Source organism: Schistocerca serialis, chromosome 5 (assembly GCF_023864345.2).
Source record: "Schistocerca serialis cubense isolate TAMUIC-IGC-003099 chromosome 5, iqSchSeri2.2, whole genome shotgun sequence".
NCBI classification, from domain to species: domain Eukaryota; kingdom Metazoa; phylum Arthropoda; class Insecta; order Orthoptera; family Acrididae; genus Schistocerca; species Schistocerca serialis.
Window position 1 is genome coordinate 453595095 of NC_064642.1, and position 16735 is coordinate 453611829.

Genomic DNA, 16735 nt, shown 5'->3' on the forward strand with positions numbered 1-16735 from the left:
AGCTTCCATTGTAGTTGCCATACTCTGCCCTATATTTATTCCCAGCTGATCCAGGACTTTCAATCTCCCATAATCCCCATTATTGAAAGAAATAACTGCATCTCACACACCTAGTCTTCAAGTTTTTATTCTTATAAACACATTTTTTTGGATTCTGTGTCCACACAATATTGTTAAATGCCTCATTAGCATTCTGTGTCTTCCCATGGAGGCATTTCTTTAGCTAGTCTGGATGTGCTAACTCTCTGAATATAGGCTTAAAGGCCTCCATTACTGCTTCAGGTATTGAATGTTTATGTTTAAATACATTTAATTTTCCTGCTGTCACTGCTTTTCTATACTTGCATCATGTATCTGGTGCAGGCAGGCACAAGCTATGTACAGGGTTAGTGTCTGTGGATAGCCTGTGAAAGCATGTTGCCCACACCGCTCTTTTCATGTGGGTTTTCTCTTATGGCTTTGCCATTGTATTCCTGAAATTCGGCAGAAGTTAGAAATGATTTTTCAACACCACAATTCTTGCATATAATTTTAAGTTTACACACTATTCCGTCCCTAGCAATGACATTTTCTGAAAGCACTATATCTCCACCACGTAACTTGCATGCTTAAGTCTCTTTCAACACTGCTGTTAAAATATTCAAATCTCTAATTATATTCACACCATTGCATTCGTGGAAAGATAATGCATCTCCTTCACACTGAGCTTGCAATTTTCTTTACGCTGCACTGGGAAGAGTGCCAACAGTCTTCTAGCCTTTACAGCTATTATTTTGATTCAATTCATATTATCCACAATTGGTGAAGTTCTACAGTACCTATTTCCTTTGTTTTGGCATCTCTCGAAGATACATTTTGGTTTTATCATTTTAATAAGAGCAACTATTCACATTTTCACTATAAACACAGAAAACTACCGAACATGTAAACATTTCCCTTGTTTTCAAAGATATGCAAGTGTATGGGCAAGGAATATTAAATAATCAGCACAGCCAACCCATGGTGTAAACAATGAAACAGAGAGAGAAGAAAACCACAGCCTTCTACAGCATGTATTTCTGAGATTTGAATATAAATGTGAGAGGATGACAAAATCAATGTAGACATCACCATGTGCCAATTAAAAGTTAAAAGACATTAAAAATACATTTAAATGCAATTTTTTCAAAAAATTATGTTCCAACATCTCCAGGAAAGTCCAAATATTTATATAGCAGAAAAAAAACTAAATTGGCCTTTTTTTTTAAATTTGGGGTCTGATCTCACCTTAAGCTGACAAAGGTGAGGTAGCCAAGTCAATCGGGTGTCGAAAACCAGTTCTAAGAATCGATAATCCCCACTACAGTGAGTGGATCATCATTAAGGTAGAGTTCAGGTTCTGGATGAACGGTAGGTGCCGACAAAAGTGCATAACACACGACTTTGCAGCAGAAAACTGGAAACTGTGGGCTGGAGTCGATGACTGTGCCATGTGGGTGGCTCCCTGTAGACGCCGCTCAGCAACACCAGTAATGGTGGAGCAGCATGAAATGCAGAAGTCGTCTGCATACAGAGAAGGTGAGATGGATGGCCCTACAGCTGCTGCTAGACCATTAATGGCCACTAAAAACAGAGACACTCACTGCAGAGCCCAGTGGGACCCCATTCTTCTGGGTATAGGAGGCACCAACTTGGACATGGAAAGTACGAAGTGACAGGAAATTCTGAATAAAAATCGGCGGTGGGCCTCGGAGACCCTACTCGTCTAATGTGGCAAGGATATTATGTCGCCACGTCGTGGCATACGCTTTACGCAAATCAAGAAAGACGGCAACTAGGTGTTGGCATCTGGAAAAGGCTGTTTGGATGGCAGACTCTAGGGGCACAAGATTATCAGTGGTAAAGCACACCTGGTGAAAGCCACCCTGACATGGAGCCAGTAGGCCACGTGACTCCAGGACCCATCCCAACCGCTGACACACCACACATTTCAGCAGCTTACAAAGAACGTTGGTGAGGCTGATGGGCCGAGAGCTATCCACATCAAGTAGGTTTTTACCGGGTTTGAGCACCGGAATGATGGTGCTCTCCTGCCATTGTGATGGAACGACGCCATCGCACCAGATCCGGTTGAAGATGACGAGAAGATGTTACTTGTAGTCAGACGAGAGACGTTTAATCATCTGGCTGTGGATCCGATCTGGTCCAGGAGCTGTGTCAGGATAACGTGCAAGGACACTGAAGAGCTCCCACTCTGTAAATGGGGTGTTACAAGATTCACTGTGGCGTGTAGTAAATGAGAGGATTTTCCCTTCCAGCTGCTGTGTGAGTACAAAAGGCTGGGAGGTAAGTCTACGACGCAGAGGCTCGAGCATAGTGCTCAGCAAAGTCTGGACCCTGAAAACACGTTTGATATTCGCCCAGACTTGGGAAGGTGATGTACGAGGTGTGGCTAGAAAAAAACCGGACTAGTACTGGTGAAACAATAAAACGAATGCAATAAGGCTGAAAGTCACGTGGCCTGTCACGTGACTCTCACTCCGCCTACTGCTCGAGTTTCATCTGCCTCCTGCACTCAGTCTGCCCGTGGCGTCTGTTTTAAGTAGTTGACGTTTTGTCTGTGCGTCGGAAAATGTTGAGTGTACAGAAAGAACAGCGTGTTAACATCAAATTTTGTTTCAAACTAGGAAAATCTGCAAGTGAAACGTTTGTAATGTTACAACAAGTGTACGGCGATGATTGTTTATCGCGAACACAAGTGTTTGAGTGGTTTAAACGATTTAAAGATGGCCGCGAAGACACCAGTGATGACACTCGCACTGGCAGACCATTGTCAGCAATAACTGATGCAAACATTGAAAAAAAAATCGGTAAACTTGTTCGACAAGATCGCCGTTTAACAATAAGAGCAGTGTCCGAGTTAACAGGAGTTGACAAGGAAAGTGTTAGGCAGATTCTTCATGAAAGTTTCAACATGAACAAAGTGTGTTCAAAAATGGTTCCAAAGTGTCTCACAATTGAATAGAAGTAACACCGAAGAATGATTTGTTCTGACATCCTGGAAAACATTGAAAGTGATCCCACCTTCTTACAAAATGTTATTACTTGTGATGAATCGTGGTTTTTTACTTACGATCCCGAAATTAAACGCCAATCGATGCATTGGAAAACTCCTGGTTCTCCACGACAAAAAAAAGCACGAATGTCAAAATCGAAATTCAAGGCAATGATGATTGTTTTTTTTGACATCAAAGGGATTGTGCACATTGATTGGGTACCAGAGGGACAAACAGTGAATCAGCATTACTACATTAGCGTCCTGGCTAGCCTACATGAGCGAGTACGGAGAAAACGGAACGATTTGTGGAGAAAAAAGTCATGGATCCTTCACCAAGACAATGCCCCAGCTCACAGTGCGTTGTCAGTGAAGACGTTTTTGGCAAAACACAACATTCACCTGATTTGGCCCCCTGTGACTTTTTTCTTTTCCCTAAAGCCAAGTCAGCTTTGAAAGGAACTAGATTTGAGACTGCTGAAGCAGTAAAAGAAAAAGCGACGGAAGTAATGTATGGACTTACCGAAAATGATCTGCAGCATTGCTATGAACAGTGGAAAATTCGTATGGAGCGGTGTAGAGACCGAGGAGGAGAGTACATTGAATGAGATAACATGAAATTGTAAATAATTGTAAATAAATGTTTTTTCCAGCATCAGTCCAGTTTTTTTCTAGCCGCACCTCGTATGGCACCCAATGGATGAGACATATCTCTCCAAACACTCCTGCTTCCGTTGTTTGACATGTTGGCAAACGCAAGCACAGACCATTTAAAGACTATGAGGTCGTCCAGGGAAGGGTACCGCTTATGCCACTGTAGAGCTCGCCGACGCTCCTTAATTGCTTCAGCGACTTCCGGCAACCACCGAAGGACTTTCTTTCACCGGGGCCACCCTAAAGAGTGAGTGACCACCTTTTCTGTCACAGAAACGATTGTTATAGTCGCCTGCTCAACCATCGCATTGATGTTCCCATGTGGTGGAGATTCAATGATCACCGCAGAGGTGTGGCAGATTCCCAAGACATTGCCCACTAATGACTGTCCCACCTCAACAGCCAGGCATCCCATCAGCGCACAGCACACCTTGAGATTAAGGGTTATTTTTACAGAGGTTTATCTTGTCCTCACAATGCGGATGGTCAAGTCAATATCCCTGTTCCCTGAGATACACAACATTCCACCGCCGCTCCGCACGGTGGTTGCTGAAGCATGCCCAGAGATTACAGACACAGGGGACTGGCAGTGCTTACCTGAACCAACCTCTGGAACCCCTGGGTCGCCAAGCCTGTATCCAGTAAATCAATGCTGAGACCCTGAAGGCAAATGCCGAGATATGCAAACGTTACAATTCCTCCTACCTGACAGGAGAGCCCTTTCTGATAACCAAAAAAAGCAGAGGCTTACCTTCCTTACAGGACAGAGAACTTAGATGGAATGAAAATTCATTAAGTGGACTTTGTCTATTGAAACAGTAAAACATTTTAGAAATGCTGTATTTCATGTACTAAAAAATTTAGCTACTATACAAATATTCTTAGGTTTATGATGTATATAATGCAGGCTACATTAGTAGTGAGTGATGGATAATTTAAATCATTTCTCCTCCTAGTATTATACAAGGTCTTTCAAACAGATGGACCCAATTTAATTAATTTGCAATGCACAATACGTAAATGGAACATGAACAGTCTACATACCTAGCGAATGTTATTCTTCTCGTTTGTATTTCCCATATCTCAGTTGATAGGGATAGGAGGGTTAATAAGTAAGTAAATCAATAAGGAATGATAATAACAAGGTAGGCAAACTAATTTCCCAAACGCCGTGAGTTAGTAAAGTATTAAACTTTTAAGCCTTGTTACATGAAAACAACTCCGAGTAAAAGGGCTGTGACTTCCTCACGAGGGATCACAGATAGCCAACCGTGCGACGCTTGTTTACAGTGAGGCACGGGTAGAATGAATGCGGGGAGAGTTATGTTGTCCCGGTTGCCTCTTAGTCATATCATAGGGAAGGAACAGTGTAGCTTCCGAAAGATTGCATTCATTAGATGCTCTTCGTGCCGTGAGTACATTTGTTTCGAATGTTTATATGACAAGTACTATCCATCTAGTTGTTCAAAGAAAAGTGAGGACACGTAACAGTGACTGGAAGAGGCATTGTAAAGTGATCTGGAGTAACATTTTAGTTGTTTACTATCCCAAGAGGTTTGAGAAATTTATTTGCCTACCTTATTATCATTCTTTGTTGATTTACTTACTTTATTAAACCTCCTATCCCTATCAATTGAGATATGGAAAAATACAAACCAAAAGAATAACATCCACTGCGTTTCTTCGAGATTCCCAGCCAGTTACCTTGGCCGTTGCGCTATCGGCAATAGGCGTCAACCATGTGGGTAGAGACGCGGCAGTTGAAAAAGTTTCTTACCTCAATTTCTGGAAAAGTATGCGTTTTAAGACCCCATACCTGGTGACGAAAAATGCTCTATTTACAATTATCTGTCGATTCCGCCAATTCTGAGTCGATCGTTCATCATAACCTTTTGGGGTGATTTTCTCAAAAACGCAGGGGTGTTGACCCAAAATATCTTAGAGTCCTTCGTTTTAGGTTGTACACAAGCGATCTGCCAAATCTGAGCTGAATCGGTTGGCCGTGTCTGAGGCCTTCCCCTTGTTAGTGGAAAAGTGAATAGACACAGTGTTTGAATATGGAGACAGCAGAATCCCCATACAACATTGCAGCATGAAAGAGAGACGCAGCAAAGCTAAAAGTGTTTGTGCCTTATCATGGACAAAAGTTTATGGACTGTTCTTTTTCGCAGACAGCACTGTAAGTGGAATAATGTACTTGGACACATTGGCACAATGTTTTTTCCTAAACTTACCAGAGATTCAAAGATTTGATTTTCCAGCAGGATGGCCCTCTGCCCCACTGGCACCATCATGACAGAAGATTTTTAAATCAATTTAATCCTCAGCAATGGATAGGTCACATGGGAAATCAAGATCTGGCTCTACACTTCTGGCCATCAAGATCTCCTGATCTCGTATCCTATGACTATTTCTTCTCAGGCTCTGTTAAGGAGGCTGTTAATGTCCCATCTCTACCAATAACTGTGGTTAACCTGCTGAATCACGTCGCTGCTGCTGTGAACACCGTAACAAAAGACGTGCTTCATGTGTGGAACAAGTTTGACTACCACTTTCATGTTTGCCATGCAGCAAAAGCAGGGACACCCTAACCCTGTATTTATGACTGGTGCTATTATTTTCGAAGTAATGTAAATAATGTACAGGATTCACGAAACAAGACTGAGGGAAAAAGTGGACATTCAGTTCAAAGATGAGCAGGATGGCTTTCATCACGGTAGAACAACCCAATCTTTGGTGTGGGACAGTTGATTGAAAGGCACAGAGTATGAGAAAGATGTGGTAATGACAGTTCTTGAAAGGCATAAAATTGTGCCACAGACAAAAAGATATCAGAAATCTTGGGAGAAAAAGGGAGACGAAAACAAACGATTGAAATTCTTCATGCAAGGTATGACAAAAGATTTAGTTGTGTCCATACCCAAGCTGGAAGAACTTCTTGGTTTGAAAATGTTATGGGGCTGACAAGAAAACGCCAACCCAGTCTCATATTTTAAGGAGAAAGAAAGCGCACTTGCAAGATATTAGCTCCAACGATCGATCGTGTACAAAAATTTGGGCCATAATTCTGAAAGTACACAGTTATAACCTTCTGAATGCACAGCTTTTAAACATCACACATGCCTACTGTTTGGCACTACCTCCACCCCACCACAGCCGCCTAACGCTGAAGCACAAAGTACTGTACAGTAGAATGAGTAAGAGGTTAGTGGTCACAATATCGATGAAAAAAAGGAACTGTGCTTTTCTCCTAGTGTCAAGCTGTGCAATTTCTAACCTGTAGTCAGGACCAGAGATCTCTCTGCTTTGAACACTTTCACGTTGTGAGTCACAATGCAATGTAAATTAGTGAAACGAATGAATGTGTCATTACAGAAATACTGTGCAGTTATTTAATTATTAACATCGCTGTTGTGCATTATTTTCTTTAGACTGGAAAGTTGACACTATTAACTCCAAGCCTGAGCATAGCTTGAACCACAACTTTATGTTAAAAGGTCCATGCCTGAGTATAGGTCAGGTCAAGATTTTTGCAATGCACCACCCAGAAACAAGGTTCATTTCATACGAGAACAACATATGAACATCTCATGATGTGCCCCTTGATTGGTGCTGCCTTCTGTTGTCAATTTCCAGAATTATTTCGAAAGAAACATTAGCAAACGTAACAGCTGCTGTTGTGAATGGCTTATAGTACTGACATAATTTCAAGTGTGTAATCTTTAGGTTTTAGGTTTCAAAGTTGCTCTAATTCTACAACAACATCCTTGAGTGAGCATGAAATTTAGGGAGTTTAAGAGGAAGAAATTGCTCAATAATTCAGCTCACACTTTTTTCTTGGGAGGATATGTGCACTTTCTACCATCATCATTTCAAAATTTGGAATCTATCATAGAACTAAAGAAAATACAAAAAACAAATCTTTAAGATTGGCCATTTTAGTACTATTGCTCTTGAAGATACATCAACAACATACGTGCCAGTGACACTTTTAAAAAATGGTGTAAATGGCTGGAATCCCAGGCCATGTATGTGCATGAGGTTGACATATCAGGTAGTCTTTCCATCTCTAACAAGATTTCGAAACATGTTCAGCAGAAGTAACTCTCTCACCCATGCAGTTCCCTCATCATAAACATCCCGTGAATAAGACTGATCTGGTTGTCATCATGCTGTACAGTACTTCATACTCAGGCATTTAGCGGCTGCCCGAAGGCACAGCGAGTGAAATAGAAGTATATGCGAGGTTTAAAAGCTGTACATTCTAAAGGTCATACCTGCCTACTATCAAAATTATGGCAAAAATTTTTGAGCAGTATTAACAACCAGGGCTGATATCTTGCAAGTGTGTTTTGCAACAATATGCCTAGATGTTCAAGTGACATTACTGTCAAGCAGCACACACTAATAATGTATTTGAACATTACATGTTTGTTTTTCCTACTCATCTGCATTAACTTACATTTTTCTTCATTTAGTCAGTTACCATTCATCACACAACTAGAAATTTTGTCTAAGTCATCTTGCACCCACCTAACATCGCCTAACAACACTTCCCCATACACTACAGCATCATCAGTAAACAGCCACAGATTGCTGCCCACCCTGTTCACCAAATCATTATGTAGACTGATAAGCCAGAATGCTATGGCCACCGACCTATTATCAACATAAAACAGTCCAGACAATAGCAGCATCACCTGGAGAGGAATGACTGCTAGTCACATGCATGCACACGGCTTTTAATGTCAGGAAGTGTGATGTCCATGTGAAGTGTGGGAAGTCATAGGTTGGGCAGATTGGTAAAACAGGACAGGCGGCAAACTGTGGCAGAACTAACACCAGACTTTAATACTGGACAGAGTACAGAGTGTCTGAACAACACTGTGCACCAAACATTCTTCATGATGGGCCTCTGCAGCCATCAACCCATGCATGTGCCAATGCTAACACAACAACATTGGCAACTATGACTGAAATGGGTATCCCTGTACTGCAGGACAGGGACAATCACTGGGGAACATTTACGTGGGCATCCATGGGTCTAGTGGAGTTTGTACAAGGCAACACAATAGCTAGGGAGTATCATACACTAGCTACAGACACACACACCACTTCATGACAATCATGTTTCCTGATGGCAGATGCATTTTTCAACAAGATAATGCACCTTGTCACAAAGCCAGGAATGTGATGGAGTGCTCTGAGGAACACACAGTGGCGAGTTCCAATATGCAGGGAGAGTCAAGAGGAAAGGTACATGCTTTGAGGGGTGATACTGAACAAAAAACTTAACATGGATGTATTCCGAGTGGTTTCCAAGATAGAACAATTAATATCACTTTTGGACATTTTTCTTGAATAACTCAAAAACCGCACCTTCCGCACGTGTCACAGTACAAAATTAAACTGTATTAAATTTCCTACAAAAAAAGGTGACTCATTTTTTCTCTAGAACTAATAGTTTTTGCGAGGAGAGCACGAGAATGTTGAAAAACTCACTCAACGCACGTGCACTGTAGCTTACGTAGTTTTTGTAAGCCAATTTGAGGTAGTTTCCCAACTTGATAGACCGCAAGTATCCTGTATCAAACTGCTTGTCTCAACTTGCTACCTCAATATGCTACCACAAATTGGCCTACAAAAACTAAGTAAGCTACAGCACATGTGCAGCGAGACAGTTTTTCAACATTCTCGCGCTCTCTTCGCACAAACCATTAGTTCTAGAAAAAAAAAATGAATAGCACCTTTTTTTTGTAAATTTAATTTTGTACTGCGACACTTTTCACTGGAGGGTGCGGTTTTTAAGTTATTCAAGAAAAATGTACAAAAGAGATATTAAATGTGTTCGGTCTTGGAAACCATTCGGAACAATGCATATGTCCATATGAAGTTTTTTGTTTAGAATCACTAATACTATCACCCCTCCTGACTCACCTCTATATAGAAAATAATAGTGGTTCTACCACACTTTCCTGGGGATATATGACACATACAACCTTTTATATATACTTAGGCGTAACATGCATCAAAGATCTTATGAAATTAAGAGTAACGTCTTACAATGCAGGGTACTATGATACACACACAATTCATAAACTCATGAGTACATCACAAATACAAATATGAATAATAATTAAAAGAAGTATTTTGCTGTTGATGTCAAATGAATCAGGATGTGGAAATAAGGTATCACTGCAGTCTTAGTGTAATTTATGTCAACTTCCTTCAGAAATAGTCCTGTTATGTATTCGCAGAAATAGTGTCTAGCGGTAATGATGCAACTACAAGTTTACTCCTACAGTGATGGCACATTGATGTAAAGATTACAATTGATAAAAAAGAAAATAAAAGGAGTATTTTATATGTACTTTTATTAAAAATGTTTTATACATGAATTGCATTTTATCTTGGTATCCTGTATTATGTAGGGCTTGTTTTACAGTTCCCTTTAACATAATTGTTAACTGTGATCCTCTGCTTGTGACGAAACGGACTAATAAGCTCAAATACTATTTCATAATTCTGTAAATGTCAACTATGTATCTTTCCCCTAAAGCAAATTCTATTGCATATATTATATGGCATAAATTTGTTAATCTATGTTATGTGTTATGTCATTGTTACATTACAAAATGTTTCCCATTTTTATCTAATGGTATGGTGCATCTCTTTTTTGTGTAACCCTTACCATTATGATTACTCGGTGCATACCACTTTGATGATACATCTCTTCTGCTAAATCTAAGTTTAAACAAAAGTGCGTGTCTCTTACATCAGTTGTAATTGACATCATGCAGTGCAGATGGCAGTACCTCTCAGCACTAGCTTCCATTATATACGTTAGAGAAGTGGTATTCATAATTATATTTTGACTTTGGATTGTGACTGTATATATTACAGGATTTTGTGAGTTGTTATTTTACAGCATACTGTACAGGCCTAATGTGCAGAGTGGTGTTAGCACTGTATGATGTAACTATCTCTACATGATTTTATGGGTATGTAATTTTTGTTAGCTAGCTGGGGTCGACAGAAGCGTCCGATCCCACGCGTCAGCTTTGACCCATGACGTAAGGGTGTTGTCGTGTGTGACGTCATGACGGCGCGGAGTTTGGTTTGAGTGTGGCTGTCTCCAGTTCTGTTTTACCTTATTTTATTTACTTTTCTGATCTGTTCGTTCTATCTCGTGAGATTTTTTTTTTTATTTAAAAACACTTATTACTTATTTTAATTATCTGTTTCCTCGAATTTCTGTTTTAGTTTATTATATTTATCTTTCTGATCTGTTCGTTCTATCCCGTAAGATTTTTTTTTTTTAAAGACAAAAAACACTAATCAGCTACTGAAGCATCTTTATCTTCTATGGGTTGCAGGGGTTACGACCCCTGGGGAGGTGGGTGGGTATTCATGCATGGCTGTTTTCACTTACTCGTTGCAGCTACGCAAGGCATCCAAATTTGTTTATATTTAGTTTGCCCCCCACCCAAAACACCCCATTTCCCGCGCTTGTCCCGTTAGTGTCATTAGGCTTCTTGTGGAAAGTGTGTGTGTTTGTTTTTGTTTCCGCCATATTTGTGACGTCATGGGTCAAAGCAGACAGGTGGGATCGGACCTTCCGTATTTCCGCTAGCTGTTGTGTATCCCCTACCACATTTTTATATGTCTGTAAGCTTGTAACCTCTGCACATTTTCTTTTTATAGATCTGAAGACAGTAATACATATTGTCGAAAGTAGTAATCCACTAACTGTGTTAACATAGTGCGATCTTTGCAAATATATTGGTTTCCACAAGAAGACTACAGGACAAACGTGAGCAAATTATTCATCAACTAACTGGGCGCAATGATCATCTTTTCCCATTTTTTTTCACATTAGTTATGTTGCTTACAGTGTGAATTATTGTGTGTTACATCAATTACATCCAAAGTCAACTCTGAAACACACAACTGCTCCTCACTCTGTACTATCCAGCTGGTTATTTTTATCCAACAAGTCAAGCAAAACATTTATAAAACTATACACAGACCTGTATCAGCTACCAAAGTAAGGCTCTATCTTATACAAATACCAGATTTATGCGGAATTTTTGTTCTTACGTCCAAGCAGTCTGATAAATAGTAGGAGTGGCTAATGAGGTATTCTTTTAATTTGTTTTTAAATATTTGGGTATTCTGAACAAGCTGCCTGATCTCATTTTCACTAACGACCTGTTTACAGACTTCTGGACCACAATACAAAACCCCATTTTGAACCCGGGAAAGGAATGCACAACCAATCTGTAAATTATTTCTACTTGTAATACTGTGGTAGTCAATTGCTTACTTCACCCCAAGTGTACTCTTGTTATTAACAACAAATACCAGTAGGAGATATACCCACGGACTTGTAAGTTTAAAATTCCTTCCTGCCCATATGAGGTTTCTACAAGATACCTACAGGCATATCTAGGCACATTCAATAAAGTAAATTAAAGGCCACAGAATAAATGCGGATTAAGCGTTACAAATATTTTCTTAAGCAATTCACAAAGCAGAAACAAATAAATAAGTCCACAGTGAGAATCATCTTTAGCAACTGTACGTATAGGCAGTATAATTCAGATGTAGAGAAATGTTCAGTATGAGTGTCAACTTTAATAGCAACATAGCAAACATGCAATTAATGCCCTAAACAATAACTATAACATGATGCTACTGGCGATTTTTTCAAATGGACTAAACTATATATCAGTCTGTAACCAGAAGTACTATTTTTTTAGTAACACAACTGATTGGATTTGCCAACTCACAACCAAACTGTTACCCTTAAACCTAACCTATACCTCGGGCTATGATACAGATCAATCTCTCACCACAATCAGGTCTGCTTTCACTTTTGTTGGATTCACCAACTAACGAGAAAACTGAATACACACGTATACACCAAAAGGTGACATGACAGCTGCCATTAACATTCATCACTGACCAAAGCTGAAGACTTATTGAACATTCCTCTTGACTCCAAATTCTTATAAATGCGAACAGAGCAATAGAATTTATCACCTGGACTAAAGAGGGCAAAAACATACATGTAAACAGACACATGATCTTTTCAGACAAGGTGTTCTGAAATGAAACAGTCAGTTGAAGGAGACCATCGGTGTAAGTGAAGACATTTCTACCACAATGACTGTGTATGGAGTTAGAAAGAATGGGGTAGGTTATGACAGTCGAGCAGCTCCTCATAAACCACACATTTCTGTAGCCAATAGTAAGCAACACTTGAGGTGGCGTACAGAACAACACCGATGACAATGGTAATGATGATTTGGTGAGATGAATCTAACTGTACCCTGTGTCAATCCGATGCAAGGGTTTGGGTTTGGCAAATGCCTGGAGAACGTTACCTGCCATCATATGCAGTGCAAGCAGTGGAGTACAGAGGCTGTGTTGTTACTTTATGCAAGTGTTTTTCTTGGTTCGGGTGCAGTCCCTTTATTGGAGTCAAAGAAACATTCAATGTGGGAGGATAAGAACACATTTTCTACAGCATTACAACACTGTGTACTGCTTATGGCAGAGGAACAGTTCGGAGACAACTGCATCAGCACAACAGTGCACTGTCATAAAACACTTTCTGTGAGGACAATAAAATCTCCCAAGCTGAGCCCACTGAAACAGCTTTGGGATAGTTTGAACACATACTTCACTCCGGATCCCAAACATCTTACCTTCTCTGGTTACAGCTCTTGAGAAATAATGAGTTGCCATTCCTCATCCCAGACATTCAGATACCTCATTGAAAGTGATCCTGACAGAGTTCAAGGAGTCACAAATGTTATGGATGGGCACACGCCACATTAATGTCTGCCAATTGGTATCCAGATATTTTTGAACAGATAGTGTAATAAGACTGATATGTAGGACATGTAACCACAAAAATCTTATAAATTATGGAAACAAATCTAGAAATGGCAAAAAATATATCAAGACACTTGGATAAGGTTTGCAGCATCAGAACATTAACACAGTGCTAGTTAAATAAAATGGAAGGAAGAACACCATTGTTTCATACTTTGACTCTGAGATCATAACAACTTGTCTGATGAAGACTGTAGGAAGTCCACCGAGACCTTGCTGAAGAAATTGTTCTAGCAGTTACACAAAATGAATCAAGAAAACCCCACAACAGTACGGCCATGGGAAGCACTGTGGGAAGCACTGAACACAGCTTCTCTTTAATATTAGTGAAGTATCTACACTGCAGCTTCTCCCCCCCCCCCCCCCCCCTCTCTCTCTCTCTCTCTCTCTCTCTCTCTCTCTCTCTCACACACACACACACACACACACACACACACACACACAGAGAGAGAGAGAGAGAGAGAGAGAGACAATTTACAATGTATTTTCACGTTGAGTGGCACACTAGAGTGTGTGTTCATTGATCGAGTTCTTTTAAAATGATCAGTAATACGAATTACTGCGGATGCGTTAAGAATTTGCAATTAAATAAATGTCTCAAACTCATGGCACGACTTCCTTTATATGTAACAGACATTCAAAAAGCTTTCATACTGTAACCTGTTAGTTAAGGATATCATGGTTTTCACATTACTTGTCCGTAGTTTAAAATTTGGTAGGCTAATGGTTGTCAACGATAAAATACCTACTGACTAGAATATCGCAAAGCACGGATAAATAGTGAAAAATTTCATTGGTTGTGGTGTGAAACTGGGTATTCAAATATACCTTTGAAGTCCAACAGTCAGTCTGATAAGCAGACATAAAGAAATTTTTACAAAGCATCATCTGTTGTGATACACGCCTACAAAATAACTTCACGGGCTGCGAGATGCTGTCAGACGCACGATACAACTTTCAAGCTTAAAATCTGTTTGTAATTTTGAGCCTAATTCTACGGGCACGCTGGTATCTGAGCAATTTTAAGGTGAACTTCCATACATTTAAAACCGCTTGATTATAAGGGCAGTTAGCAAATGCGGCTCAATTGTTTACACGAGCGCGTACAAAGCAACGCCTGACATTACATTTGTCGCTGCCTAAGACAATAGTTAATTAAAATGCACAACCAAAAATTTACTTCTAAACCACTAGTAGGTCTTAATTCCGAAAATTACCTCCAGTTGCTGCTTGCTGCGGTCTACGTACTCAATTCATTTTCTCACCTCCGCTACGATCACGATACTCCCTTATATAGCATGATTATGAAGTTCGTCGGCATAGTACTACTAGATCTGAACTGATTCGGAGATATCCAGAATTCTTGAAATACTCAGATATCCACATTGCACTTATCGTTCAGTTAACCGTTTTCAAACTTCCATGCACGCTACCCAAACCTGCGTACCACAGCTAACCCAATCGCTGATTGGTCCTCACTAGCAGAACATATGACGCTCGCCATGGAGATCTTCGGCTGCTATATTACAGCGGAAATAAAAACATGGTACAACACAATCCTCCTGGCGCTTCACAAATAATGTAGAAACACAAAAGGGAGTGTTGGATAATGTTGCATTACAGTGACAAATCCTTCCCGCAAAACCCACCTTGATGTAGATAAACCTATGACGAATAATTACACTGCCACCGGCACTAACCCAGTTGTGGTTTGTTTATTTAGACCTACCTACCTCCCACGTTGCTCGTTATTTGCTGGTCTTCTCTACGCGTTATCCGACTCCAAAATTTTGATGTTACTTGAATAATAATTTTCCAATGTGTGATTACATAACTTAAATTTTACTTTTCTCTACCCTACACAAAACTTATTAACGTTCTCTATCAGCCTCAATCTCCTCTGCAAAAAGTGTTTTACGACCATAGCATGGGTCCGTGACCGATTTATTACCGCCATCAATTCTTACAACTGATCTTTACAAATGTCTTTCTACAATCTACGAAAAGGAATAGAATTTCTAATGTGCTAACATCAAATTGCCATCACTAAAACGCCCACAAAATAGCAGTCCAACAGCAAAGGTGAACAATGCATATTAACAGGCTACAGATTATGGCTGTAGATGATTCCTAGAATTTAATGTAAATAATAATATTGTGTCAATAAGTCAGACCTGATATGATTTCATCGTGAAGCAAATGATTGTAAATATTTTCTGTCCTCATAACTGAAATTTTAAACTCTTCCCCGCAATACAATAGTAGCCCCAGGAAAATCTGAACTTTTTATGTTCCACAGTTTTCTGGAGAATGTGGTTTCATCTAATTCGTATATCGTACAGAAGCGTAGGCTGCAGCATGTCGAATTTATTGTCAATGATAATACAGAGCACTGCGTAAAGTTACAATGTTTTGTTGCTTCTTTTGTATTTGTACGATAAATATGAGTTTCATCAGAAATAACGTTCCACTGAAGTTTTAAATGGATGCCTGTGCATGGAATTTTCATGTGGTAAATATTTTTAAAAAGTTCTCCTTTCAGCCATTAATCATAATCTTTGGTCGGTAATGAAACAAGACAAGAGAATTGATTAATGATTATTGAGAGGTAGATGTCTTGCACGAAGTCAAAGTATTAGAGCAATTTGGAATATTTCTGCATGATGATGACCTCCAGGAACTTATCATCTGCCACTGAGTATCCTCCAGACAAATACTGCCTGGTAGTATATGGTCTGCAGCTGGTTCCTTATTGCAATAATCGGAATGTTCGATAAGGCTTTGTCTAGTGACGTAGGATACATATGACAAATGCCGTAGGGCGTAGACAATATGGTGACTAGCGAGGATAATGTGATGTTGTTGGCGACTTCTTTTGAACGGTTTTTTAGCATCACATTCTTTGGCTTCGCCAACTCACAACCAAATTTCTCGCTTGCAACCTGATCTACACCTTGGGCCAACTGCAGATCCGTGTGTCATCACAACCGTTTTTTCTTACAAATTCGTTGGCATCGCCGACTCCTGTCCATTTCGAACATGGGATGTTGGAAGAATGATTGCTTCAGTGCATCTCTGTATGCGGTAATTAATCTAACCGCGTATTTGTTGTTCCTGCAGGAGAGACATATGGAAGGCAATAGT

At 39.9% G+C, this 16735-nt stretch overlaps 1 protein-coding gene across 3 annotated transcripts in view; it reads right to left on the reverse strand.

Annotated features, from left to right (window-relative positions):
- LOC126481294 (rho GTPase-activating protein 19) overlaps positions 1-15042 on the reverse strand; it is a 137204-nt gene extending 122162 nt beyond the window's left edge. For all 3 annotated transcript variants that reach the window (XM_050104939.1, XM_050104940.1, XM_050104938.1), the window contains exon 1: positions 14809-15042. The gene's annotated coding sequence lies outside the window, so the exon portion shown is untranslated. The remainder of the gene's footprint in view (positions 1-14808) is intronic.
- Between the last annotated feature and the right edge of the window lie 1693 nt (positions 15043-16735).